Raw genomic sequence first — 27,712 nt, 5'->3', positions numbered from 1 at the left:
TTCTTATCAGCGTCGCCCCAGCAGCAGCTGGTTGTTCCAGGAGCAGTTGGTTCCAGTTTCCAACCTTCTTCTCACACCCAGAACCAGACTCCTTGGGACCTCTCTGGTGTACCAGCACCAGATGAGCTGTAGACTCTGAGTCCCAGCTTCACTGAGCACCTTCTCCAAGCTTCTAGATCCTAATGGTCTCAACTTTTTCACTTTGTTTCCAACCCTGAGGATGGTAATTGCTGTCTGTGTTTACTATCTCTGTGCTGTCCTAGTGCCCCCCATTTCACTTTTTCAGCTCTCTCATACCTGTTTAGCCAATTCCCTGTGTTCAGGTATTTGTTAAAATAACTGGTGTGGTTTACGTTTTCCTGACTAGACCTAGACAGATACAGTCTTTCTCACTGTGCCATTATCCCCATCCTTCTTTCCTAACCCAACCCAATCCATTTTTGAAAGAGTGGAGTAGTTATCCTCATAGCCATAAATATATTGCTTCAGATAGCTTGAGATAGAATCTCAATGATTCCAGAAATAGATCAGATTTATTTGTGCATCTTCTATGTGTCAGACGCTGTGCTTAGCGTGGTAGAAAGTATCTCTGTGTCATCATGAACCTGCAATCTGTTAAGGAAGACAAATTTTACAGATGTAGGGGGAAAACCTACCATAAATGCAAGGCATGTATATCCATGATATGTGAAATTTGGAGAAAGAAGGGATTAGGTGAGGATTTGATAGTTAAAAACCACACCATGAAGGAGCTGGGACTTGGCCTCTCTCAAATGATGGGAAGAAGGTAATCAAAATATCAAAAGACCAGTGGATATTATAAGCAGAAGAATAATTTGGATGGATGCAATATGTGTGGGTTTCATTTTCATTCATTCATCCACTCCACTCATATATTAAATTTATTCCACGTGTATTTTTATAGACCTTCTTTATGCCAGGCCCTCTGAGATCAATGGGAGATCCTGAGATATGTTGGTGGAGCAGAATAGACACACTTCTGTCCCTGAGAGGCTCATATGTTAATAGGAGAAATGGAGTTTGTCAAATAATCACACCACAAATGTATAATTGTCATTGTGCTGTCCTGTAAAATAAGATTCATGGGCCTTTGGGAAGATATAATAGAGGAAACTAGGCAAAGTGAGGAAGGAATAGCTTTCCAGGTCTAGCAGTTGGCATGTGCAAAGATCTACAGGGAGAAGGAATAAGGTGGGTACAGGTGCCTGGAAGGAGGTCTAGGTGCCTGGATGGAAGAGGGGGCGGGGGAGCATGGGTTCTATGGAATGATATCCATTGCCATCTTACCAGGTGCAAAATTAGAAGCATTGCAAATCAATAGGTACAGGAGACCAATAATAAAACAGTAAGGACACTGCCAGAGTCACCTGCAATTTATGTAAACCATCAGCCCTTGGTCAGAGTTGCAGCCCCAGGAAATAACATTCCAGGCCACAAGCTGAGAGTGGAGGACTTGAGTCCTCACCCCAGTGTGCTTTAGCAGAATCGTGCTCACCGATGATTCCACAGGGGAGAAAGAAACGGGAGGGTTATCTGCTGTGGAAACGAAGGACTAGCCCTCTCAAGCAGCGCGTTTTAATTTCACGTGCACAGAGGAAAGCCTGCTAGCATCCTCTGCTAACCTAACCTGTTGGTCTCCAAAATGCATGAGTTGATTACAAGCGCAGATGACTTGGTTATAGAAAACAGTTTCGGCATTTGGCATAATTAATGTAAATATTGCCTGCAATAGAAAAGTAATCTAACACCTTCTTTATTTAAAAGACATTTAATTAATGTCAAGTGGTGTAATGAGTGGTAATCTCCCCCTGCTTGCCTTCTTCATCATCCTGTGTGTAGATGCTCCCTGCTGCCTTGTTTCCCTGCAGACTTAAGAATCTAAACACATAGAAGGGAATTTACGCTTTATTTCTAAAGCTTTCTCTTTTCTTTCCTTCAGAGATAGCGCCTTTCTTTCAGTAGGAGAAACTATTCCCAAAGCCTCTTGAAAATTCTTTTCTTGTAGACAAGTTCTGTGTCTTACACTCTTTGCAATGACCTACACAGTCTCACTCCAAGTTGGTAAGCCCAACCGTTGGGAGCAGAAATGTAGGTCATCCTTACTGGCCACTGCCTAACAACTGGGCACCTTCCTCCTCTCACTCTGCCTTCACATTGACTCCACGGGGATCCTAAACAAGACAAGAAGCTGGTTGAGGTGTGAAAAGCAAATGTCAGGAAAACAGAGGGAATTGTGTGAGGCTTACAAAATAGCCAGGAGGGATTCTTCTGGTGAGCCATCTTCCTTTGGAGGGAAATGGCCTGCCCACTTAGCATCTGTGATTTAATATTATTAGCTAAGGGGCTGGTCACTGAAAAATCCATCTCTCAGTCTAGTAAGCATTTGCATCTTAATTTATAATTTCTAAAGCAAGACGTGTTCATTTTCTTGGTGATCTCCTTCACAGTTGTTTTAGACTTGGAGCAATAAAGAGGTCTTAGAGGTTTTAGGGGTAGGGTCTTCAAATAAGGTTTCTTCAATCTCTTGGCTGATGGTTGAATAGTACCATAGAAGAAATGTTCCGTTGTTATTTTCTAATTTCTCGGAGTATCTAGGAAAATAGATAATTAAGTATCTATATTTAAGTATCTATATAGATACTTAAATAGTTAAGGTGGTTACCAGGTAACATGACATCAACAGGATAAAATGATTGAATGTCCAAGAGCTTGTTACTCACCACAGCTCTTTTAAGGATTTGGAGCATCTTATCCACCTGGGTTTTACAGGTTGCAGATTCTCTATCTTGCTTGAGTAATGTTGTTTCAAACCACAGTTTCCATGAAACAGAGACCTGGGCAAACACTAAAATCCCTTTAAATCAGAGGCCTTCACTTCCAGAGTCCTTAACCTCGTGAGATTATTTCCAAACAATCCAAACCTGAAATGACTCGATGTGTCCCTTGTTAAGCAGTGTCAGTGCTTCAAGGGTTACCTGCTGTTTCAAAGATGTAACATTTCTACATACTTAAACATGAAGAAAAACACTGGCACCAAAAAGTACCTTTCTTATAGTAAAGTTTCATGTTGGCATAAAAATACTTTGCTTTGCTTAAAAGTCATTTACTTACTCCAAATCAAAATATATTCATAATTTATAGGAGGCTTCTTTACTTAAAAACATGAAGCTAATCCTGATTTAGTCTAAATATAATTTAGGAACATTTACACTTTAAAATGTATATCTGTGGTTATGAAATTTGCTTGCTATTTTTATAGAGGACTCGTGTCTGATTTAAAACCAAAACATTGCAAAGGAGTGGATCAAAGCTGGAGAGGTTTTTTTAATCGCTTCTGTGAAAAGCTCCCTGGGCTCTGTAAAAAAAAAAAAAAAAAAATTTAAGTATTCGTAGTATATTTTCTATAATATGAAATCTTTCATGGATGAAGCAGAAATCCAGACGTACCTGCTCACCTGTCAGACCAAACTGGGGAAAGAAACACCCCAGGTCTCCCACCAGAGATCAGCCTAAGAAATTGCCGAAGTTGGTTCCTCCACATCTTACTCTACCTTTTCACTTTTGATACCTTCGTGCTGATTGAACTCCTTTCTCCCTAGAGACCCCTCAACTGCTTCCGGTTATTCAGAGGCTGCTGCTGGAACAAAGGGGGATTGTTTTCCCCAGACCTCTACCTCCCCTTGCCGGAAGCATCCCTTCCCCATCCCCCCTCCCTCTACGGCTGTGCTTTACAACTAGAATGAAGAGTTAGTACTTACACTAGGTAACATGTCTCCTGGGCCAACTCCCCAATATGTTCCATCTCCTATTTACCAGTTAGAATCCAGTATCTCTCAAACATCACTGAGAAGTGACTCTAATGGAAATCATTCCAGGGCCCTTTGGTCAATGGCTGGGACAGATAGTACTTGGAGCATAAAGACAGCTGCCTTGCCAGCTCTGTGTAATGTTTCTCCTCCCTTTAATTCATCTCCCCACGCCACCACCACCAATAAAGCTCCAGAGAACTTTCTCCATGGATTTATGACAACTGCTTGCCTGACAGAAAGGTCAAGAATCAGTTCATCACCCGGTGGAGAGCGCCAGTACCCTCCTGACAGTGTGCTAGGCACCTTGGGAACATAGACAGAAGTGAAGGCTTCTTCTAGGGGGTGTAAAACAAGAATCCTCATCCCTGATGATAACGAGAGAACAAGATGGGCCAGCAGGCGCTCCTGGGGGTCCTTGTAATAAAGGCTGAAGGAGTTAGAGAACAGAAGCATCCGGTAGTGCCCACAGTGCTTGAGGGGATGCAGAAGGACATGGGACGTGCTTAAAGCCTCACAAGGTAAAATTATTTAGATGGGTAGTTAGCAAGCAGCCCTACTGGGGTGCTCAGAGAATAAATGTGTGATTTTTTAAAGCCAGAATAGTAACCAAAAATGTCACAGTAAAGTTAGGATGGGTCAGTCACCCTGGGATTGCTGGGTTTGGCAGTCTCTTAGAAACAGGGGTGCACAGCAATTGGCTCCAATAATCCTGGGAGAATAGCCTAACTAAGACATGAGTTTTGAGAATTTTTTCAAAGCTATGCCATACCTAGAGAGTTGGTCACAGAAGAGGAAGAGGAACTGGGGGTTCTAGTTCTGGAGAGTTTTGGGCACTGGTACCTCACCCAGAACAGCTCTCCTGGGGCTAATCCTACCCATGACCCAATTCCAAAGGCACTTGCACAAACTGGTTGGCTTGAAACAACAGAAATGTATTCTCTCACAGCTTTGGAGGCTAGATTTCTGAAATCAAAGGGTCAGCAGCGTTGGCTCCTTCTGAGACCTCTGAGGGAGAATCTGTTCCATGCCCCTCTCCTAGCTTCTGGAGGTTATTAGCAATCCTTGGTATTCCTTGACTCCAACCTCTGCCTCTGTCATCTCATGGTTGTCTTCTCCCTGTGTTTCCCTGTACCTTCACAGGGCGTTCTCCTCTCTATGGTTCTCTCTCCTCTTCTTTTTTTTTTTTTTGCGGTAGGCGGGCCTCTCACGGCTGTGGCCTCTCTCGTTGCGGAGCACAGGCTCCGGATGCACGGGCTCAGTGGCCATGGCTCACAGGCCCAGCCGCTCCACGGCACGTGGGATCTTCCCGGACCGTGGCACGAACCCGTGTCCCCTGCATCGGCAGGTGGACTCTCAACCACTGCGCCGCCAGGGAATCCCTCTCTCCTCTTCTTATAAGGACATTAGTTATATTGAAATAAGGGTCTATCGTACCTACTCCAGTATAATCTCATCTTAACTAATTGCATCTATAATGACACTGTTTCCAAATAAGAGAGCCTTCTGAAATAATGAGGGTTAGATCTTCAACATATCTTTTTGGAGGATCCAGTTCAACTCATAACAGTATGTAACTTGAACAATGCCAGTAACTCAGGCCTTTTAGGCATGATGGCCCCTCAACTATGTGCGATAATGGGAAATTGCTCTTCCACAAAGAACCATATAGGCAGCAGCTGGAGCAGAGAAATGTCTTTATTGCTAAACTATAGACATGAACTTCGAAAACAGATTTGTGATATAGGTGGGTTCTTCATACTCCCATAGCCTCTGTCTTTGCCCGGAAAACTCACTTGTTGCAAGGATGCTCATGAGCAATTAGTGATTCTGCAGTCATATCCATCAGATCATCATCTGTATAAATAAGATCAACTCAACCTCCCATACCTCCTGCATTCGAAGGAGTAAAGGATTGGAAAATCTTTAACATAAGCATTCCGGTCACTTTGGCTTGGAACCCACCTCTCAAGCCTTAGCTACTCTATTGTGGTAGATTCATGGGGTTAGTGGACACATTTTTTATGTCTTTCTGTGTCTATGCCCATTAGTATATGCTCTGATGCTGAGCTTGGCCAAGTCACTTGCTTTGGCCAATGGAATAAATGCGATTCAAGTTAAGTTTTGAAAAATTCCTTCCACATTTCTGCTCTTTCTCTCTTCATCTGCCTCTTCTGCTTTTGCCTTGCTAACACGTCAACATGCTCAGGCTAGGTTGCTGGAGGATGAGACACATTAAGCAAAGCCTAGTCATTTGTCTTAGGTGAGACCCTAGACAAGTAAGAGAGCCCAGTCAATGTCGGCAGAGTCACCTAGCCAACCTACAGCTAACCAAAGATACATAGGTAAGCCTTAGAGTGCCCCGCTCAGCAGAATCAACTTACCCATAAATCTGAGAGTAATAATAAATCATTATTGCTTTAATCTACTAAGTTTGGCGGGTGTTTGTTATATAGTATTATCGTGGCAACACATAATTGATACATGCAGCAATCAATGCTACTCTAATACCCATGACCTCTACTACAGCTACAGAATATGGTCAGCAACCATGCTTCAAACAAAACTTATGACATTTTAGTGCAAGTGTTCATAATAGGAAGGGTAAATTTGGGGAGAGAATAAACTCTATTTCTGCATTTCTTGCAGAGATCAGGTCTTCTTCCTGTAACTCTAGTCCCTTTGTTCCAGTCCCTGGAACAAATCAGATTCTCAATAAACATTTTTGGATTAATGATTGAATGATTTTTCCATGTAGCATCTCAGAAGAAAATTGAAACTGCAACAGGAAAATCATGATGTCCTATACATCTTAGGTTTCCCAATTTTGTAATTACAGTGGTGACCATGTAGTAAGAACTCAATAAATAGCACTTGCTTATTTGTTAATTGACTGATAAGACTCAGCCACTATCAGTTATCCTTGAGGAATGAACCAAGAAACAGAATTAAACTTCATTAAGAAAGATTTCATTTAGCCCATAAGAAGACCTTTGTGACATTCAAGGTTCCTAAACACTAGGGAAGGATATTTTATTGCTTCTCTAGAGAACTGATGCCTCTTATGTGACTTGCAGGGAGGGCGCTTTTCCACATAGGATGTATAGTATAATCCACAGTCATGGAATTGGCCAATTATCATTCATCATCCTTTCTTTTTTCATAATTCTATATCCATGTGTCAACTTCAAGTTCTTAAGACAAAAAGGGCATCCCAAATTATATGCTATTTTATTTAATAAAATATTTGAAGAAAAGTATTCCAGGTATAAGGGAGTAGTATTTTATGAAATAACACTAAAACAAAAATACTAACAGGAGCCACCCATTCACTAAACATTGAGGAGCCTTCATGATATCCAAGCACTGTGCTTGGGGCTGGACAAACCACGTATAAGCTCTAATTTTGACTCTTGGGTGGAGGAACAGGCAAGTAACTATTTATGGCAATGTGATGCTATAAAGGGCATATATATGGTGACAGAAATGAGGGAGTGACTAATTCTGCATGAAAAAGGAAAGGCTTCAGAGTGGTGTCAATATTTGAGCTGAAAGTAAGCAAAAATTCACCAAATACAAAAGGAGGGGAAGAACATCAGGCAAAGAGAACAGACTGCGGTCACAGTGAGTAGCTTAGTCTGATGCTGCATGGACTACATGAGACCAGTGTCAGGAGATGAGGCTACAACATAGACTTGGGTCCTTCCCTGTAAACTCATGTATGTCTAGCTAAGGAGTCATGTCATCACAAGCTACTGCAAGATTTTTACTTAGTTAGGACTTAAAATGTTTATTCCAGGGAAGAATGTAAAGAATGAGTTAGAGTAAACGTGTACTAGGTGGGAAATAGCTCTACCCATACAATGTGTAATGTGTAAGCAGCCATCATCTGAGGGCTACCCTTCACACAGTTGGTGAGACAGACAGTGATGTGGCCAGCTGTAGTACCTTCAGTGAATGTTCCTGATGAGTGTTGGCTTATGGTTAAGTTGTCGTACTGTTAAATAAGACTGTGGTCTCTTCGTCCTTTCTCAGTGTGAAGCTATCTCGATTAAGTGGAGGAAAGGGAGGAAGGTGTGGAAACCTGCCAATATTTGTGCAATGTGGGGAAGTTCTTAGCAACATTACAGAACCAATTATTAAAACCCTATACGCCTGGGAAACTGTGACATTTTATAACACTTGAAAACAAAAGCTTTCAGGTGTCTGTTCCATTTGATAGACAGTTATGAGAATTTCCTACTCAATTAAAAAAAAAAAGGAGAAAGCAATGTACTATTTCATGTTGAAGAGAAAGAAACTGAGACTCAGTTACAAATAAGCACAATGAGTAAGCTAGTCTACAGCAGTCCTACTATAACATTCATCATTAAACGCGTCTGGGGTTCCTGTGGTTGGGTCAGCTCCCTTGGTAACCTATTAGCAATATGCGCATAGCTTGTCTTTCCTGTTATAGAGAGAGAGGTGATCTTCCTATGTGGGCAGGCTGAGGAATGTCAACAAAGGGTACTTTCTGAATAGACATTTTCTGACTCAGATTATACTGTTTTCCAAACAAAACCATTTTCATCTGCCAGAGTCCTGAAAGTTTTAGGTCTTTACAAGTATTTACTTCAAGTATTATTTCTCCAACTACTGCTACGTGGGACAAGTTTATTTTCCAAAGCTGTCATTAGCCCCACAGGACTGTCAAGAAACACGACTGATAGATAGGGAAGGGGAACAGCTAGGAATCGGCAGCTTTTATGTCAGAAAATAAAAATTAATAAATTTGGCACCAAAAGGCAGTGAGAAGGAATGTGAAATAGCAGGAAAGGAGTGGGTATAATGACAGTAAAGACAGTAAGTTTAAGAGCTCAGTGCTGGGTTTTGGCCGATACTAAAGAGGTAAAATTAAAAACTAAACATGAAAAGTACTTTGCTGCTAAATTTCATTCTAGCATCCTAAGAGAGAATGATTATACATTTCCCTTTTTCCAAATATTTCCTTTGACCTCCTTGTGTAAAGAAGTCCTTCTGTCTTATCCCAGTGAACAAAGGCTCTGAAGGGTAACTTTGAGAAAGGAAAAAAGCTTTCTGTCTCATGATAAAAGATATGGCAAAAAAAAGATTAAAAATACTTTCAAAAATTGTCAAGCATCACAGTGATTTAATTGTAAGAGGGAGAAAAGCAGCTGATGGAGACGATTGAGCTGTTGTATTATCTTAGCCACTCCGTAACTTTTGATGCACTAAATGTCTAGAAAGACAGTTTGAGTTTTTTATATCTTATGACTAAAGTCAGTTATCTTCTGATTTTTACTCTTTGCTTTAATTAGGAGGTAGCAGTCATATTTTAGGATGTTTATTCATAAATTTTGCAAATATTTGTTGAACACATATGGTACCAAATTTGGTGTGATGCACATATGGAAAAGAAATAGCAATACAAAAGTTCTTCCTTTCAAAAAGTTTCCAGTCTAGGGATATATATGCATGAAATAATGCAAAGCAATGAATGTAAAAGACTAATATAAACATAAATGCCAAAGATTTTCGTCCGTAACATCTAGAATTTAAGCTGAAGTTTTAGAAAGGAGACTATAGTATATGTACAGTCTTCTACAACTTGCCTTTTGTATGTAATTAAGCATCACTTTCCTCATCTAATAAATGAGGGTGTGTGTTTAATATCATCTATATTCAATTTTGTGCAAAGTACAATGGAGAAAAAGATCATTTAGCACAATGCATTGTAAATACATTGAGAAAATTTACGTTTTTGCAGAGCATTTATACTATCTTTTATAAATCCATTTTCTTGGATCTCTCGAAGTGTTCCACGTATTCAATTAAAATCACCAGGTAAAGGTCAATATATTGCAGTTTTTTTTTCATCAAAAAATAAAATATATCAGTAGGTAGCTTGTAATCAATATATTAGTTTTTTTTTTTAATGTAATGTGGCAAAAGATAACATTTTAACCAAGCTTATACACACTAAATGGAGTTTTGTCCTGACCTTTGAAAATTCACCTTTGGAAAGTTATATTTTAGTGATAAATCTTTGGCTTTTAAAAAGGTCACATTAAGTAAAAGTAATGTGGGATCTGTTTCTGTATCCTCTGACCTCATTTTTCCCACCAGCTACCACCCCATTTGTCCGCTCCTCTTCCCTACAAAACTCCTCGAAAGATTATAGCTTCTCTTTACCTCACTTCTTTCTATTGTCTCTCCAACCATGTCCAGTCAGGCTTCTCTTGCACGCTTCCAAACAGTGCCTTTGTCAAGGTGACCAGTGACCTCATTGTTCAGCAGATTTTAACAATGGTGTCCACTCCCTCTTCACTGATACACTTTCTTCCCCTGGCCCTATAAACCCTCCTTCAGCTGACCTTATGGGTCACTAATTCTGTCTCTTCCATGGATGCTTGCTTATCTCCCTAGTGTCCTAACTTTGGATTGGCCTAGGATTCAGTCTTTTAACTTCTATTCTTCTTTAACAACACACAATCTCTTGGTGATTTCATCTAGTCTCTTTGATTTCATACCCTTTATATGCAAATGACTCTAATTTTTTTTTAATCTCCTGCCAAGATTTCTATCCTGAACTCTAGACTTGTATATCCAACTGTCTACTCAACATCTGCTAGGATGTGGCATAGCTGTATCCAAATTAGTATGTCCGAAACGGAACTACTAGTTTTGGCTCCCTTTCCCAAAGTATTCCATTTATATTCTTCCCTATCTTACTTGATAGCAAGTCTATCCTTCCAGTTACTCAAGCTAAAATTCTGAGAGTCTTCCTTGGTTCTTCATAGATTTACTATCTGATCAATCATAGAATCCTGATGGCCTTCAAATCCTATGTGGACTAAGTATCTCTTGTCATCATCTCCACGCATGGTTGGAGATACCATCATCAATTAGCTGGATTCCTCCCCAGTGATTTTCAGAGTGGTCTTGCTACTTCCAACATTGACTCCTCTACAGCCTGTTCTCAACAGCAGCCAGAGTGATCCTTTTAAAACAAAAGTTAGATCTTGTCACTCCTCTGCCCCTCCAGTAGCCCCCATCTCATTGAAAGTAAAAGCCAAGGTCCTCACAACAGCCGACAAGGACCTACAAGGACATCTGACGCTTTATTACCTTCTGATTGAATTTCTACTAATCTCTATTTATTCAAAGAAGACATAAAGCACCCACTATGTTAGGGCCATTATTCTCTGAAACGATCTTTCAGCTATCCTAATTGCCAATTCCTTCACCTTCTTCAAGTCTTTGCTCAAGTATCACCTGCTCAAAAAAGTATCCCCAACCAACCTATTTAAAATAAAAACCTGCACCCCCAGTCCCCTTACCTCATTCTATCTTTTGGTATCACTTATTTCCGTCTAATCAACTGTGAAGTTAATTTATTTATTATATTTATTTGTTATTGTCTCTATTTCCCAACTGGAATGCAAGCTCCATACAGAAGGGGATTTTTGTCTGTTCTGTGCACTCATGAGACAACGAACAAAGAACATAGCAGGTACTGAACTCTATAGGTACCTGTTCACTAAACAGAGCTGAAAGGCAGAGAATGAGGTCTGCACATCACCTGAAACCGTGAAATATGGGCATATTTGGCATTATGATAGGGTGACACATGCCCAGAGTTGTATCATCCAAAAAATTCCAATTTAGTTTTAACTAGTTTGATTTTATTTTTTCTTATAATGACACGTGTAATTATTATTTGTTATCTTTAAATTCTAAATTTGCTTCTCTCAATATCCATCTGTATCTGAATCTTGACCCAATAATTTTTCAACTCCTTGTTTGCTCCCAGTGTTTGTTAAATTTTAGTCTGATTTTCCAATTGTCCTCAATAGGAGAGTAGGTCTGATGTAGCTACTGACCATCACTAGGAGTGCAAGTCCCTCCAAGTGTCCACTCTGGACCCTCCCAGAGGAGTAGGTAGACCCACTCCAAGTGAAAGGACAAGTCAGAGGTTTACCTTTACCGTCTCCTTTATGAAGTCTGCCTGAGATAAATGGGTATGTTTCTGAGCTCCACAGACCTTCCTGCCCTCATGAGCCCTCATAATAGGGAAAGGACTAGAAATTGCCATTTCTGAGGTCATTTTTGATCCCTGTTGGGAGAGGGTGTTTAGGACTTCTTATTAACCCCAGATGTTTCTGGGAATATCTTCGTTTTTCTCTTTCTTACCCCATCAGAGACGACGGTCACTGGCAGCTCCAGGAAGACATCATCTCAACTTAGCAAGTCTAGCAAATGGGAAGGTTTCTTCCCTCTCCCAATATTTGTTTATCAGTCTCAAAATAAGACATGACTAACCAAATCGGACTATGTCTAAAGGGAGGGAGGGAGGAAAAACTACAATACTCTAAATAATAACCTAGAAAACCAATAGGAAGTGGAATAAATGTGATTTCCCAAGTCAAATTTTCTGGGCAAACAAAAGTGCCATCTGCCTATTCCAGCTCTCCATGTGCCCAGCACTGCGGTGTTCAGCCTTAGGGATGCAAAGCTGAATAAAAAATAGTCAGTGCACCCCCTTTGTTACTAGCTTCTGGGGTGAGTAGACATGTGCAAAGCGATTATATCAATGATGGTGCTTTAACAAAGGTATTAAAAACATGCTATTTCCTTAGGGCTAGAAGTGCTCAATTCCACTTGTGGAGGTCAAAAAGTTTGCTTGGAAAAAGAGGCAAAACTGAGATCTCTTTATGAGTAATTGAGCTTTGCCAAGGTAGGCAAAGGAAGAGCATGATTAGAATGAAAGATCATCTCCTGCTAGCGAGGAGATGGGGATTAAATGGAGTAGTAACGTTTTTAATTTGCAATGAGGAATGTCAGAAGGAAACCAGCGAAAAAATTGCTAAGCCATATTCAGGGCCTGGTTGAGTTTGGAAACTATAAATTTGTTATGCTACCAACCTTCACAGCTGTGTGATTCTTCTTTCCTTAAGAGCGCTTGAGCAGCCTCTGATTCGTAAGGACAGGTGGATATGCAGCAAGGTGAAATTTCCTCATCAAAGAAGTGCCAGAATCCTATGACAAAAATTAAGGGAAGACTTCTGGACTGAGAGAAGGGGAGATTTCTTTACTTGGGGGATAGAAGATGCAGAAGACAAGAGAGATGGTTTTTCAAGTAGAGAATACATGTTGCCTGGAAAACTCATCCCTCAGGCACTGTGGGGAGACCTTGGGGAACAGATGTTTGCGTATAAGTTCAAAGTGGTGCTGAGTCTGAGCCATCAGGGCTTGAAATTCAAGAGCCTAAATGCTGAGGCCCTGTGGACCAAAGCCAAAGATTATATTAGTCTCTACCTTTTATTCAGACAAATCTCTTATCGCCTTGTTCTTGTGGCTAGAAAATTCTGCAGTAGTTATCTGTGCCTGTAAAAGGACAGGGGTTATGCCAGGTTGCCTGGTCACCAGTACCCTCCCACAAAGATCAATTTATTCTGCATCACAAATCACAGTCAAGATATGCAAATATATTCCTTTAAATATTCAGATTAAATGATCTCTCTTACTCATTCCAGCCATCCAGAAATCACCAACATCATTGTCCCTGGGTGTTCTCCACTGTGATACCTCTACCTCTCTCAAGGATATGTACCTCATCTAGGTGGTCAGTTCTGCTTATTATGTGCTTAGTGTCGGAAAACTGGAACATTTTTTGGTTGTTCTTTAGGAATTTGCTGCTGATATTGACAGAGAAGAGATAAAATACAGGTAGTCGAGTTATACAACTATCATCCTTACGTAGCAGTAAGCTCCACTGAAATTTTTAGGTTAGAAATGGTTTCTTCTATATTTTTAAATTAATAGACTTGAGAGCAGTTTTAGATTCACAGCAAAATGGAGGAGAAAGTAAAGAGAATTCCCACTTACCCCTGTCCCCTCACACACACGACCTCCCCACCATCAACATTTATAAAATCGATGAACCTACACTGACACGTCATCACCCAAGGCCCATAGATTACATTAGAGTTCACTCTTGGTGTTGTACATTCTCTGAGTTTGGACAAATGTATAGTGACATGTTCCACCATTGTAGTATCAGAGAGAATGGCTTCACCCTGAAAATCCTTTGCTTTCTGCCTACTCGTTCCTCCCTCCTCCCTAACCCCTGAAAACAGCTGATCTTTTTTCTGTCTTCATAGTTGCCTTTTCCAAAATGTCATATGATTGGAATCATACAGTATGTAGCCTTTTCAGGCTGGGTTCTTTCACATAGTAATATGAATTTAAGATTCTTCTATGTCTTTTGATGGCTTGATAACCCACTTCTTTTTAAGTACTGACTAATATTCTGTTGTCTGAATATGCCACCGTTTATCCATTCACTTACTGAAGGACATCTTGGTTGCTTCCACCTTTGACAATTATGAATAAAGCTGCTATAAATATCCTTGCACATGTTTTTATGTGGACATAAATTTTCAAGTCATTTGGAGAAATATCAAGGAGCATCATATGGTAAGAATATGTTTAATTTTATAGGAAGCTGTCAAACTGCCTTCCAAAGAGGCTGTACCAATTTGCATTTCCACACGCAATGAATGCTGTTGCTCCACATTCTCTCCAGCATTTGATGTTGACAGGGTTTTTGATGTTGGCCATTCCAATAGATGTGTAGTGGTATCTGACTGTTTAAATTTGCAACTCCCTAATGACATATGATATTGAACATCTTTCCATAAATTTATTTGCATCTGTATATCTTCTTTGGTGAGGTGTCATTTCAGGTCTTTTGTCCATTTTTGAATCAGGTTGTTCATTTTCTTATTGTTGAGTTTTAAGACTTCTGTGTATATTTTGGATAACAGTCCTTTTTCAGATGTGTCTTTTGCAAATATTTTCTCCCAGTCTGTAGCTTAGCTTCTGATTCTTTTGACAGAATCTTTCACAAGGCAGAAATTTTTAATTTTAATGAAGTCCAGGTTTTCAATTTTTTTTCATGGATCATGACTTTGTGGTTCCAACTGTTTATCTCTTGAGAAGCTTATAATCCACAGGATCAGATGTGTATTTTATTATTATCTTCTGATCCTGAGTCTCATTTTTCCCTCTTTGTTCTAGGAGAATCTGTGTGGCTTGTCTTTACCTTTTATTAATTACTTTTCTTCTGGCTCAAATCTATTCATCTGCCTCCTTCATTATTTTTTATTCAGCATCTGGGTCTTTCATCTTTCTGCATTCTTTACTCAACTCAGATTATTCCCTTTACACTGAAGACTTTCATGGAAACTAATTTCTTTAGTCTTTTCTTTTCTTTTTTCTTTTTTTGGAATATAGTTGATTTACAAGGTTGTGTTAGTTTCAGGTGTCCAGCAAAGTGAATCAGTTATACATATCCATGTCAACTTTTTTTAGATTTTTTTCCATTATAGGTTATTACAAGATATTGAATACAGTTCCCTGTGCTATATAGTAGATCCTTGCTGTTTACCTATTTTATATATAGTAGTGTGTTTATGTTAATCCCAAACTCCTTATTTATCCCCCACTCCTTGCTATCCCCTTTGGTAACCATAAGTTTGTTTCCTATGTCTGTGAGTCTATTTCTGTTTTGTAAATAAGCTCATTGGTATCATTTCTTATATTCTGCATATAAGTGATGTGATATGATATTTGTCTTTCTCTGTCTGACTTCCTTCACTTAATATGCTAATCTCTAGGTCCATCCATGTTGCTGCAAATGGCACTATCTCATTTCTTTCTATGGCTGAGTAATATTCCATTGTATATATGTACCACATCTTCTTTATCCATTCATCTGTTGATGGACATTTAGGTTGCTTCCATGTCTTGGCTATTGTGAATAATGCTGCAATGAACACTGGGGTGCATGTGTCTTTTCAAATTATGTTTTTTTCCAGATATATGCTCAGGAGTGGGATTGCTGGATTATATGGTAGTTCGATATTTAGTTTTTTAGGAACCTCTGTACTGTTCTCCAAAATGGTTGTACCAATTTACATTCCCACCAACAGTGTAGGAGGGTTCCCTTTTCTCCACACCCTTTCCAGCATTTAATTTTGTATTATATTTGAAAACAGAGTTAAAATATTTTGTGAATATTTCTTAAAGTATATATTCAGAAGAGATAAATCTCTTGAAACCCTTCTACTGATACGAAAGATCTTTTGCACACTCACTGTCATTTTTCTTTGTTTCTTCACTCTTTTCTAAGAAGCTCCCATGCTGGTCCAGGGTTGTGGTATAGGCTGGCAAGAATTGAATTACTTATCACCAAGATGAGCATTACTTCAAAACTCAAATATTTCCTAAAGAAAACATCAGATCTGAATTTAAGGGGGAAAAAGTTTGACAGTACATACCCTTACTAATTTGAAAGAGTGGGAAGGAAAATGAACCGCTCATCACTGGCAGAGCTATGATCATGAGTCATCTCTCTGCATAAATATAGATAGTACCGTTGGAGAAAGGTCCATGGCAATCCCTGGTCTTTTTGCTTTTGAAGTAGTTCACTCTTAATGCACCTGATGCAATGTTTTTGTCCACAGAGGTGCTAGGTAGTGAAATGGAGATGCTTCATTAGCCTCTCAATTCCCTGTGGGCTTCCATCTCTTAGGAAAACACAATTTTTAACTCTGAGAAAAAAGGGTCTTCTGTGGGATTTTACCAAGGCATTTGTCTTCTTCTCTCCTGCATGGAGGAGGGAGGGGGAACATTCTGCTTCTCTCAGGAAGGTAATTACACAATGGTCTTCAGTTTTGCTTTTCCACATGGTCTCATACATTTAGGAGAAATACTTCAAATTTATGATAGGCCCATGAGAGGGCAGACAGCATAAGCAAGAAGAACTACAATCCTGCAGCCTGTGGAAAAAAAAAAACACATTCACAGAGAGGTAGACAAGATGAAAAGGCAGAGGGCTACGTACCAGATGAAGGAACAAGATAAACCCCCAGAAAAACAACTAAATGAAGTGGAGGTGGGCAACCTTCCAGAAAAAGAATTCAGAATAATGATAGTGAAGATGATCCAGGACTTCGGAAAAAGAATGGAGGCAAAGGTCGAGAAGACGCAAGAAATCTTTAACAAAGACCTACAAGAATTAAAGAACAAACAAACAGAGATGAACAATACAATAACTGAAATGAAAACTACACTAGAAGGAATCAATAGCAGAATAACTGAGGCAGAAGAACGGATAAGTGACCTGGAAGATAGAATGGTGGAATTCACTGCTGCAGAACACAATAAACAAAAAAGAATGAAAAGAAATGGAGACAGCCTAAGAGACCTCTGGGACAACATTAAATGCAACAACATTCACATTATAGGGGTCTCAGAAGGAGAAGAGAGAGAGAAAGGACCCGAGAAAATATTTGAAGGGATTAGAGTCGAAAACTTCCCTAACATGGGAAAGGAAATAACTACCCAAGTCCAGGAAGCACAGCGAGTCCCATACAGGATAAACCCAAGGAGAAACACACTGAGACACATAGTAATCAAACTGGCAAAAATTAAGGACAAAGAAAAATTATTGAAAGCAGCAAGGGAAAAACGACAAGTAACATACAAGGGAACTCCCATAAGGTTAACAGCTGATTTCTCAGCAGAAACTCTACAAGCAAGAAGGGAGTGGCATGATATACTTAAAGTGATGAAAGGGAAGAACCTACAACCAAGATTACTCTGCCCAGCAAGGATCTCATTCAGATTTGATGGAGAAATCAAAAGCTTTACAGACAAGCAAAAGCTAAGAGAATTCAGCACCACCAAACCAGCTCTACAACAAATGTTAAAGGAACTTCTCTAAGTGGGAAACACAAGAGAAGAAAAGGACTTACAAAATCAAACCCATAACAATTATGAAAATGGTCAGAGGAACATACATATCAACAATTACCTTAAACGTGAATGGATTAAATGCTCCAACCAAAAAACACAGGCTTGCTGAATGGATACAGAAACAAGACCCATATGTGTGCTGTCTACAAGAGAACAACTTCAGACCTAGGGACACATACAGACTGAAAGTGAGGGGATGGAAAAAGTTATTCCATGCAAATGGAAATCAGAAGAAAGCTGGAGTAGCAATTCTCATATCAGACAAAATAGACTTTAAAATAAAGACTATTACAAGAGACAAAGAAGGACACTACATAATGATCAAGGGATCAAAAAACGTAAAAAACACAAACACATGGAAGCTAAACAATACGTTACTAAATAACCAAGAGATCACTGAAGAAATCAAAGAGGAAATCAAAAAATACCTAGAAACAAATGACAAGGAAAACACGATGATCCAAAACCTATGGGTTGCAGCAAAAGCAGTTCTAAGAGGGAAGTTTATAGCTATACAAGCCTACCTCAAGAAACAAGAAAATTCTCAAATAAACAATCTAACCTTACACCTAAAGAAACTAGAGAAAGAAGAAAAAAGAAAACCCAGAGTTAGCAGGAGGAAAGAAATCACAAAGATCAGAGCAGAAATAAATGAAATAGAAACAAAGAAAACAGTAGCAAAGATCAATAAAACTAAATTCTGGTTCTTTGAGAAGATAAACAAAATTGATAAACCATTAGCCAGACTCACCATCAAGAAAAAGAGGGAGAGGACTCAAATCAATAAAATTAGAAATGAAAAAGGAGAAGTTACAACAGACACCACAGAAATACAAAGCATCCTAAGAGACCACTACAAGCAACTCTATGCCAATAAAATGGACAACCTGGAAGAAATGGACAAATTCTTAGAAAGGTATAACATTCCAAGACTGAACCAGGAAGAAATAGAAAATATGCACAGACCAATCACAAGTAATGAAATTGAAACTGTGATTAAAAATCTTCCAACAAACAGAAGTCCAGGACAAGATGGTTTCAGAGGTGAATTCTATCAAACATTTAGAGAAGACCTAACACCCATCCTTCTGAAACTCTTCCAAAAAATTGCAGAGGAAGGAACACTCCCAAGCTCATTCTCTGAGGCCACCATCACACTGATACCAAAACCAGACAAAGGTACTACAAAAAAAGAAAATTACAGACCAATATCACTGATGAACATAGATGCAAAAATCCTCAACAAAACACTAGCAAACAGAATCCAACAACACATTAAAAGGATCATACAAGATGATCAAGTGGGATTTATCCCAGGGATGCAAGGATTCTTCAATATATGCAAATCAATCAATGTGATACACCATATTAACAAACTGAAGAATAAAAACCATATGATCATGTCAATAGATTCAGAAAAAGCTTTTGACAAAATTCAACACCATTTATGATAAAAACGCTCCAGAAAGTGGGCATAGAGGGAACCTACCTCAACATAATAAAGGCCATATATGACAAACCCACAGGAAACATTGTTTTCAATGGTGAAAAACTGAAAGCATTTCCACTAGGATCAGTAACAAGACAAGAGTGTCCACTCTCACCTCTATTATTCAACATAGTTTTGGAAGTCCTAGCCATGGCAATCACAGAAGGAAAAGAAATAAAAGGAACACAAATTGGCAAAGAAGAAGTAAAACTGTCACTGTTTGCTGATGACATGATACTATACATAAAGAATCCTAAAGATGCCACCAGAAAACTACTAGAGCTAATCAATGAATTTGGTAAAGTTGCAGGATAGAAAATTAATGCACAGAAATTCTTGCATTCCTATACACTAATGATGAAAAATCTGAAAGAGAAATTAAGGAAACACTCCCATTTACCACTGCAACAAAAAGAATTAAATACCTAGGAATAAACCTACCTAGAGAGACAAAAGACCTGTATGCAGAAAACTATAAGACATTGACGAAAGATGATACCAACAGGTAGAGAGATATACCATGTTCTTGGATTGGAGCAATCAATATTGTGAAAATGACTATACTACCCAAAGCAATCTACAGATTCAATGTGATCCCTCTCAAATTACCAATGGCATTTTTTTACAGAACTAGAACAAAAAATCTTAAAATTTGTATGGAGACACAAAAAGCCCCGAATAGCCAAAGCAGTCTTGAGGGGAAAAAACGGAGATGGAGGGATCAGGGACTATACTACAAAGCTACAGTAATCAAGACAATATGGTACTGGCACAAAAACAGAAACATAGATCAATGGCACAAGATAGAAAGCCCAGAGATAAACCCACACACCTATGGTCAACTAATCTATGACAAAGGAGGCAAGGATATAAAATGGAGAAAAGACAGTCTTCAATAAATGGTGCTGGGAAAAATGAACAGCTACACGCAAAAGAAAGAAATTAGAACACTCCCTAACACCATACACAAAAATAAACTCAAAATGGATTAGAGACCTAAATGTAAGACCAGACACTATAAAACCCTTAGAGGAAAACATAGGAAGAACACTCTTTGACATAAATCACAGCAAGATCTTTTTTGATCCACCTCCTAGAGTAATGGAAATAAAAACAAAAACAAGTGGGACCTAATGAAACTTCAAAGCTTTTGCACAGCAAAGGAAACCATAAATAAGACAAAAAGACAACCCTCAGAATGGGAGAAAATGTTTGCAATCGAATCAATGGACAAAGGATTAATCTCCAAAATATATAAATAGCTCATGCACCTCAATATTAAAAAAACAAGCAACCTAATCCAAAAATGGGCACAACACCTAAATAGGCATTTCTCCAAAGAAGACATACAGATGGCCAAGAAGCACATGAAAAGCTGCTCAACATCACTAATTATTAGAGAAATGCAAATCTAAACTACAATGAGGTATCACCTCACACCAGTTAGAATGGGCATCATCAGAAAATCTACAAACAACAAATGCTGGAGAGGGTGTGGATAAAAGGGAACCCTCTTACACTGTTGGTGTGAATGTAAATTGATACAGCCACTATGGAGAACAGTATGGAGGTTCCTTAAAAAACTAAAAATAGAATTACCATATGACCCAGCAATCCCACTACTGGGCATATATTTTGAGAAAACCATAATTCAAAAAGACACATGCACCCCAATGTTCATTGCAGTGCTATTTACAATAGCCAGGTCATGGAAGCAACCTAAATGCCCATGGATAAAGAAGATGTGGTACATATATACAATGGAATATTACTCAGCCATAAAAAGGAACGAAATTGGGTCATTTGTTGAGACATGGATGGATCTAGAGACTGTCATACAGAGTGAAGTAAGTCAGAAAGAGAAAAACAAATATCTTATATTAACGCATATATGCAGAACCTAGAAATATGGTACAGATGAACTGGTTTGCAGGTCAGAAATCGACACACAGATGTAGAGAACAAAGGTATGGACACCAAGGGGGGAAAGCGGCGGAGGGGTGGGGGTGGTGGTGTGATGAATTGGGTGATTGGGATTGACATGTACACACTGATGTGTATAAAATTGATGACTGATAAGAACCTGCTGTATAAAAAAAGTTTTTTAATATATATATGAAAGGCACATGATATTCATCATCTTTTTAATTACTAATCTATGTTAATTATCTATATTTACTATATTTACATTATATATTACCTATTTATGAATTATTTTCTTTTTTGTAATACATTCTTATATTGACACCACCATCTTGCCAGCAAATCTAGATTCAAGTGTTTTAATTTGTATAACATGAAATTACAAGCTTTTTCCATGGCAAAGAGCGTAAGTTATATTTTTGGACTCTAAGGAATATTGTAGGAAGATATTTCAGATAATAAGTCCTAAGTAAGAAGCAGATTTATCTAAAATAAAATGCAGGGTACTGAAAAACAGTAGAGCAATAAAAAAAAAGAGACAGAGAAGAAATATAATTCCAGATGATTAAATACACATACAAGGACTTTAGCGGGTGAAAGACGTCAAGGAGGAATAAAGTCAAAGCCATGGACCACGTGCTGATTTTGATGAAGGAACTTACCATACTGGCTGCAGTTTCCATGAGAAGCCAAATAGGTGTGTTCTTAAGGTGCAAAGAAGAAAAGACTTTATTTTTTAAGGACTAGGGAGGTGAAAGCAAGGTAAATTAGTGCAAAGAACTGTAACCACAAGACTTGGGAATTAGAAAGTATCCTAGCCTAAAGCAGAGTTATGCTATAGGGCTGTATTTGTAGTTTCCTGTAATTGATTCTGATTAGAATGGGTTCACTCAAATTCCTTCACATCATGCTTTCAAACCAAGCTGTTGACTGCATCTAAGAGAGAAAGGTTATTATGAGAGAAGAAAATCAATAGAGAAGTTTTCACACTCACAATTTTTTGACTAGAAAACTTTTCTATTTGGTACCTTAGAATGAGATAAGAATGAATCCCAAGTAGAATATCATCGTAATGCACATTAAATATTGTTGACTACCCTTAAAAAAAAAAACCTATCAATGTCGCCTTTTAATCATTTCCCCATAGATTTTATTTCACTACTTCTTCATCAAATTTATGTTTTTTCTGAATCCTTTCCAAATATTCTAAGCTCTTAAACCGTGTAGCCAAAATTGTACATGTATCCTTGTCTATCCTTTCCTGCATATAAAGGGAAAAGCATTTCACAAATGTCAATGAAGTTACAATCAAAAGGAAGGTGAAGTCATGAATTTAAATATTAGAAACTAAGTCCTTTAACTAAAGGGAAGAAGTCTTTTACATAAGGAGACAAGAGCAGCCATGTTCAATGATCAATGCCCCTTGCAGTGACAAATCAAAAGTGGAACAATTGAGAATTCCATCATGACAGGGAAAAGTACACTCCCCTGTAGGAAAACCAGAAAAGGAAACAGTGAATTTAAAAAGAATGACTCATTTGAAAGCAAAACAACAACAAAAGGAAACATAGAAAAGTGAGTAACACTTGCTTTCTTCCACTATTCACAAGTTCAAAAGAACATTTGAGAAATGCCCTGTTTAAGTTAGATAACTAGTTTAGTTGCTTAAGTTAGATAACTAGTATGTGAGTTGAAACAAGACTGGAAGTCTCAACTCAAACGTTAAGGATAAAAACTCTTTCAAGATTCTTAATAGCTTAATTGTGCATGCAGTATTGAATTTTACTGAAAAAATTAGCTAAGAACCAGTTTTTAAATTTTTATATAAACATTTTCCCTATATCAGATGCACCTGTTTGACTGTAAATTTAGGCTTTTATAATTCTGAAATACTGAGTCAACTCATATAAGGTTCTAAAGTAAATAAAGTCATATAATTACTTTGAATATTAAGATTCTGTGCAATATAAAAAACTGTTTCAGTCCCAAAGAGATTCTCTAGAGAAGGATAATTTTTAAGTGATTTCCTCTTGATGTAAAGAGTTCTTTAGGTGTACTGAAATTGTTCCAAAGGAATGTGTCTGCTACAATTAGGCCCTGGTAGAAAAGATGTTACCTTGAAGAGAAAAACAATTTTAAAAATGCACCTTTCAGAAAAATAATGATTTCATTACAGTTTGTTTCAGTAAACTAATGTAACACTATTTGACTATTTATAATGTGAGGTATTGTTCCCAGACAGTAAAAGAAGTATATACTAAAGTTTACAAATTCAAATGTTCCCCCAGACAAAAAATTTTGAATTTGAGTTTTTATCAAGTTACTCTAATAATGTTTTTTTTTGAGAGATTTGTACTATAAACCAAAACATTACAAAACACAGATTTAATTCATTTTAATATCTGTTGAGTGTTCCCTGAGTATTCCGTACTGAACTAGGGGCCACTAAGTGGATTGTGACAAAAAATGAACAAATGCTTGTTAACTTTGAGGGCACCTAGAACGTAAAGCAGGCCCAAGAGAAAACTAACCAATTCAGCATACAAGCCATTTAAGACAAATGAATAGATATGCACTGCAGAGAAGTAACTATTTCGTAAAGGACCTTTATGTTTGAGCTTTATTTATTTTTTTGACCACACAGTGCTTCATGCCAGATCTTAGTTCCGCAGCCGGGGATTGAACCCAAGTCCCCTGCAGTGGAAGTGCAGAGTCTTAACCACTGGACCGCCAGGGAAGTCCCTATGTTTGAGCTTTAATTTCAAAATGTTATGGCTTACTTTAAGCACGTGTTGATGAAAGATGTTTGCAAGTGAAACTTCTCCATGATCTTGACTTCCTGATCTGAAAAATAAGCCTTTAATAACTCACTATCAGGGACACTAAATGCAGTTTTATGCAGCAACACTTTGATCATATTTTATTGAATATAAGGTATATTTTTTAAACATTTTAACATTTGTTAAATCAGTTTGCATTTTATAATCTGCAGTGTCCTTCCATCATTGTTGGAATAGACTGAGACCAATTTAAATTAAAACTTCTTCATGAGATTTTGGACCACGTTGGTGGTGTGAATTCAGAACACAAATCTGGTTGTGGTTCAAATTCTCAGAGGAGATACACTTTTTTTCCTCCTACTACCTGGTACTAGGATTGAGACATGTACGTTTCCTTGCTCTCTCTTTCCTCATATTGGTTTCATCTATTTTTGCTCTTACACTTAATTGTGCGGCCCTTTGATATCCTACCTTGGGTGTTTCTGCTTTCATAATACTATGCAAAAATAACAACCCATCTGACAATGGAAGATTTCTTACATTCAATGTAAAACTGAAACTTGTCTTACAAATTTTCAAGAATTCCTAGAAGATATCAATCATGACCAAGTTTCGGGCAGAGAAAAGAGCCATTGTATGCCTCATGAAGGTATCACTGAGGGATAAGAAACTGCCTACAAATAAAATGGGTTATAAGCCCATCTGCTTTGCAGAAAATCAAAGTTTAGAACTCTATTATACACTTGTTTTGGTTAAATGTGAAGGTTCCAAATCTTCAACTGAAAAAGTAAAACTTACTGGTAAAAGGAGGTAGATTAAAATTTATTTGTTGAAAAAAATTGTATATTAATAAATATGCAATCATATTTAAATATTGGCTAACTTTATCTTAACACATATATTTTTTTCATGCTTCAAATAGATCACTTGAGAGAAAGCATCATGAAAACAAAGATTTTTCTCTCACTGTTTAGTGCTGTTATGCCTAGATTTAGAATATAGTTTGACACATAATAAGCACTCAAGAAATATTTGTTGAGTTAGTTAATTAATGGATCAAATCACATCCTGTGTTGCATAGCTATTTGTATGCATATTATGGTCCCTCCTGAATTATCAAGTGCTTGAAGCTTGAGTCTATGTTTATTTCATTCTTGGGCCTATTTAATGAGACTCAACTCTGTAAGCGGAACCATCAACCTGGCTGACATTAGTCGCTCCATATCTGCTCTGTTGAGATACACAGTAGTTAAATAAACTCCAGTTCTTATCTGGAAGAATCAATAATCTTGGTAACCAGTAAATCATATTGACCAATTTGCCATGCACCAGCTGACTGTATACACTTACGGCTTGATTAACGCTGAGGATTTTAGAGTACAGTTTGATAGATTCTTACTAAATAGCATCTTATAGCAACTTCAGGAATCCTTTTCACAAGACCAACAGTTCCTTCATTCATAAAACTGTACACTACTAAAGAAATGCCCAAGTGCACTAATGATCAAAAAGGCAAGTAGAGCTTAATGGGAAGGAAATAATAGAACTTTATGTGTAGTTTTGAAAAGAAGTGATGTCATAGCAAACTCTGGGGTACTTGATAACGAGTATAAACCGCAGCAACATAATCATCATGGTTTTAGAGAAACTATAAACTGATAACCATCTCTGACACCAGAAGATAAGCCAAGCCATGTGAGTTTTGCCTTGATATCCTCTTTAATGCAGGTGAATGAAAAAGATAACTTAATGGTGCTTTGCAGCACTAATTATTTGGTAATAATCAAAAGGTTTCATGATCTGAAAAAGTTGTTTCAGTACAGCCCATTAAACAATATGAAGAGCTATTATCCCATCCTACTACCTTCCTGCCACTCAGGTGTTCATTCACCAGCTGCTTCCTAATTAAGAGCATATAAAAGGGGAATAACATGTGTGTACAATCGGATACGTTTATCCAGTCCAATTTTGGTGCCAAAAATAAATGCTTTTATTATAATTTTGACCAAGACAATTACTAATATTCATATTGCCGCTATTCTAAGCCCATGAAAAAAATCTCCTCTGAGCCTAGTTTATTATCTGGATCATGGAGTTGAAGCCCTCTCTAATTGTAGCTAAAATAACAGCATGTATTTTTATTCTTACCAATATGTATAAGGTATTTTAAAATTCAGGCTAAATGATTTGTAGTCAACTGGTCTCCTGATAAAATATTTTATACAGTTGCTACTGAGTTGCAATACTTATGTGTTGATGGATCAAAACAGTAGTCTCCTAAATGTCTGTAAACCAGAGAGAGGGAGAGAGGAAAGGAAAAGAAAAGGAAGAGAAAAAAAAAGAAAAGAATTGAAGTTACTACCAAAGACATTCTTTTTATTGTCTCCCTTTACTACCCATTTACAGTTGAGAAATTGGTTTTGGACTTGTTTCACACTTGCTAGAAAAGAAGTAAATTGTCTTTTCCTTGGCTTCTCTGATCCAAGGAGTTGGTGACTCAGAATTATCGATAAGAGAACAGCATCCCTTCTGCTCATTGTTGGATTGTATTTCTGAAACCAGAGCATTAACAGCTTTGTACAGGTGCAAAGGTAAATTGTCAAGCAGGGAAAGAGATATCAGTACCACCACAGGCCAGTAAAATAGACAGAACTTTAAGAAGGAAAGGCCTCTAACCCAACTTTTTGCCATGTCTGTTAAGAAAAAATCCTAGTTTAAACACAGTGTTGGCTTCTATTCAAAATAATGCAGTTTGTTAAGGCAGCAATACTTAGATTCTTCTGGAGAAACAGCATTCTGAATTCTGAAAATGAATTTAATAACATAAAGGAGATAACTTCAAAAGGTAGTCATCATGTAAAGATATGATCCAGTTTGCATAGATTCAAATCCTGACTTTGTCAACATGGCCAATCCCTTTAGCCCTGCTGCATCTCACTTTCCTCATCTAAAAAGTGAAAACAGCAGCTGGTCATTTGCATATATTCTTCACAAAAATGTCTACTCAGATCCTTTGCCCAGTTTCTAGAGTTGTCTTTTTATTGTTGAGTTGTAATAGTTATTTATATATTTTAGATACAAGTCACTTATCAGATATATAATTTGCAAAAATGTTCTGCCTCATAGAATTGATGTGAGGATGAAATTATTAAAACATGCAGAGTGCTCAGAATTAGGCCTGACATTGGGCATGCACTAAATATTTATTATTGTGCAGTTTGGACCAGGTTCTCTTAGTAACCTAATAGCCATGGCCCTTAAACACTTTTCATCTGTTAAAGAAACATTGATATTACATAGAATCTTGGTGTCTTATAATACAATTTTCTCAAAAAAAAGTGAAGAAAGAAAACAATTACGGCCAAAGATTTGATGCCGGTACCATCGCCTGAAGGAATGTTAGCCACACTTCAGCCACCCATTCACTTTTTACCTTCATGATTTCACTATAACTTCCAAGTACCTGGGTTATATTTTCACAACCCTTTTCTTTATATTGAAGTAAGTAAATTTATTTTTACAATAAAACCTTATATAATTTTAATCTTTTAATCTGAGCATATATACACACCTGTTATTTTTTTGCATCCTTTAATTTGACATACAAACAAATGTCTATTTTAATTGGTTATTAAAAGAAAGTTTTTTCCATTCCCAACAGAGCAAGAATACTGAGTCATTAATAGCAACAAAATAAATATGTGAAACTATTTCTGTTATCACTTTAGAACTGAAGAATTTTCAGAACTAGAAAGTCAACACCATTACTGAATGCAAACTAATGCTAATTCAACTAGGAGTTTGTTGACAGCTTAAAGCTAAGTATGATAAATATCATACTGATGGAATTTTGTCATGTCAGGGATATT

The sequence above is a fragment of the Phocoena sinus genome, chromosome 21 (assembly GCF_008692025.1).
Source record: "Phocoena sinus isolate mPhoSin1 chromosome 21, mPhoSin1.pri, whole genome shotgun sequence".
NCBI classification, from domain to species: Eukaryota; Metazoa; Chordata; class Mammalia; order Artiodactyla; family Phocoenidae; genus Phocoena; species Phocoena sinus.
This window is presented reverse-complemented; position numbering follows the sequence as displayed.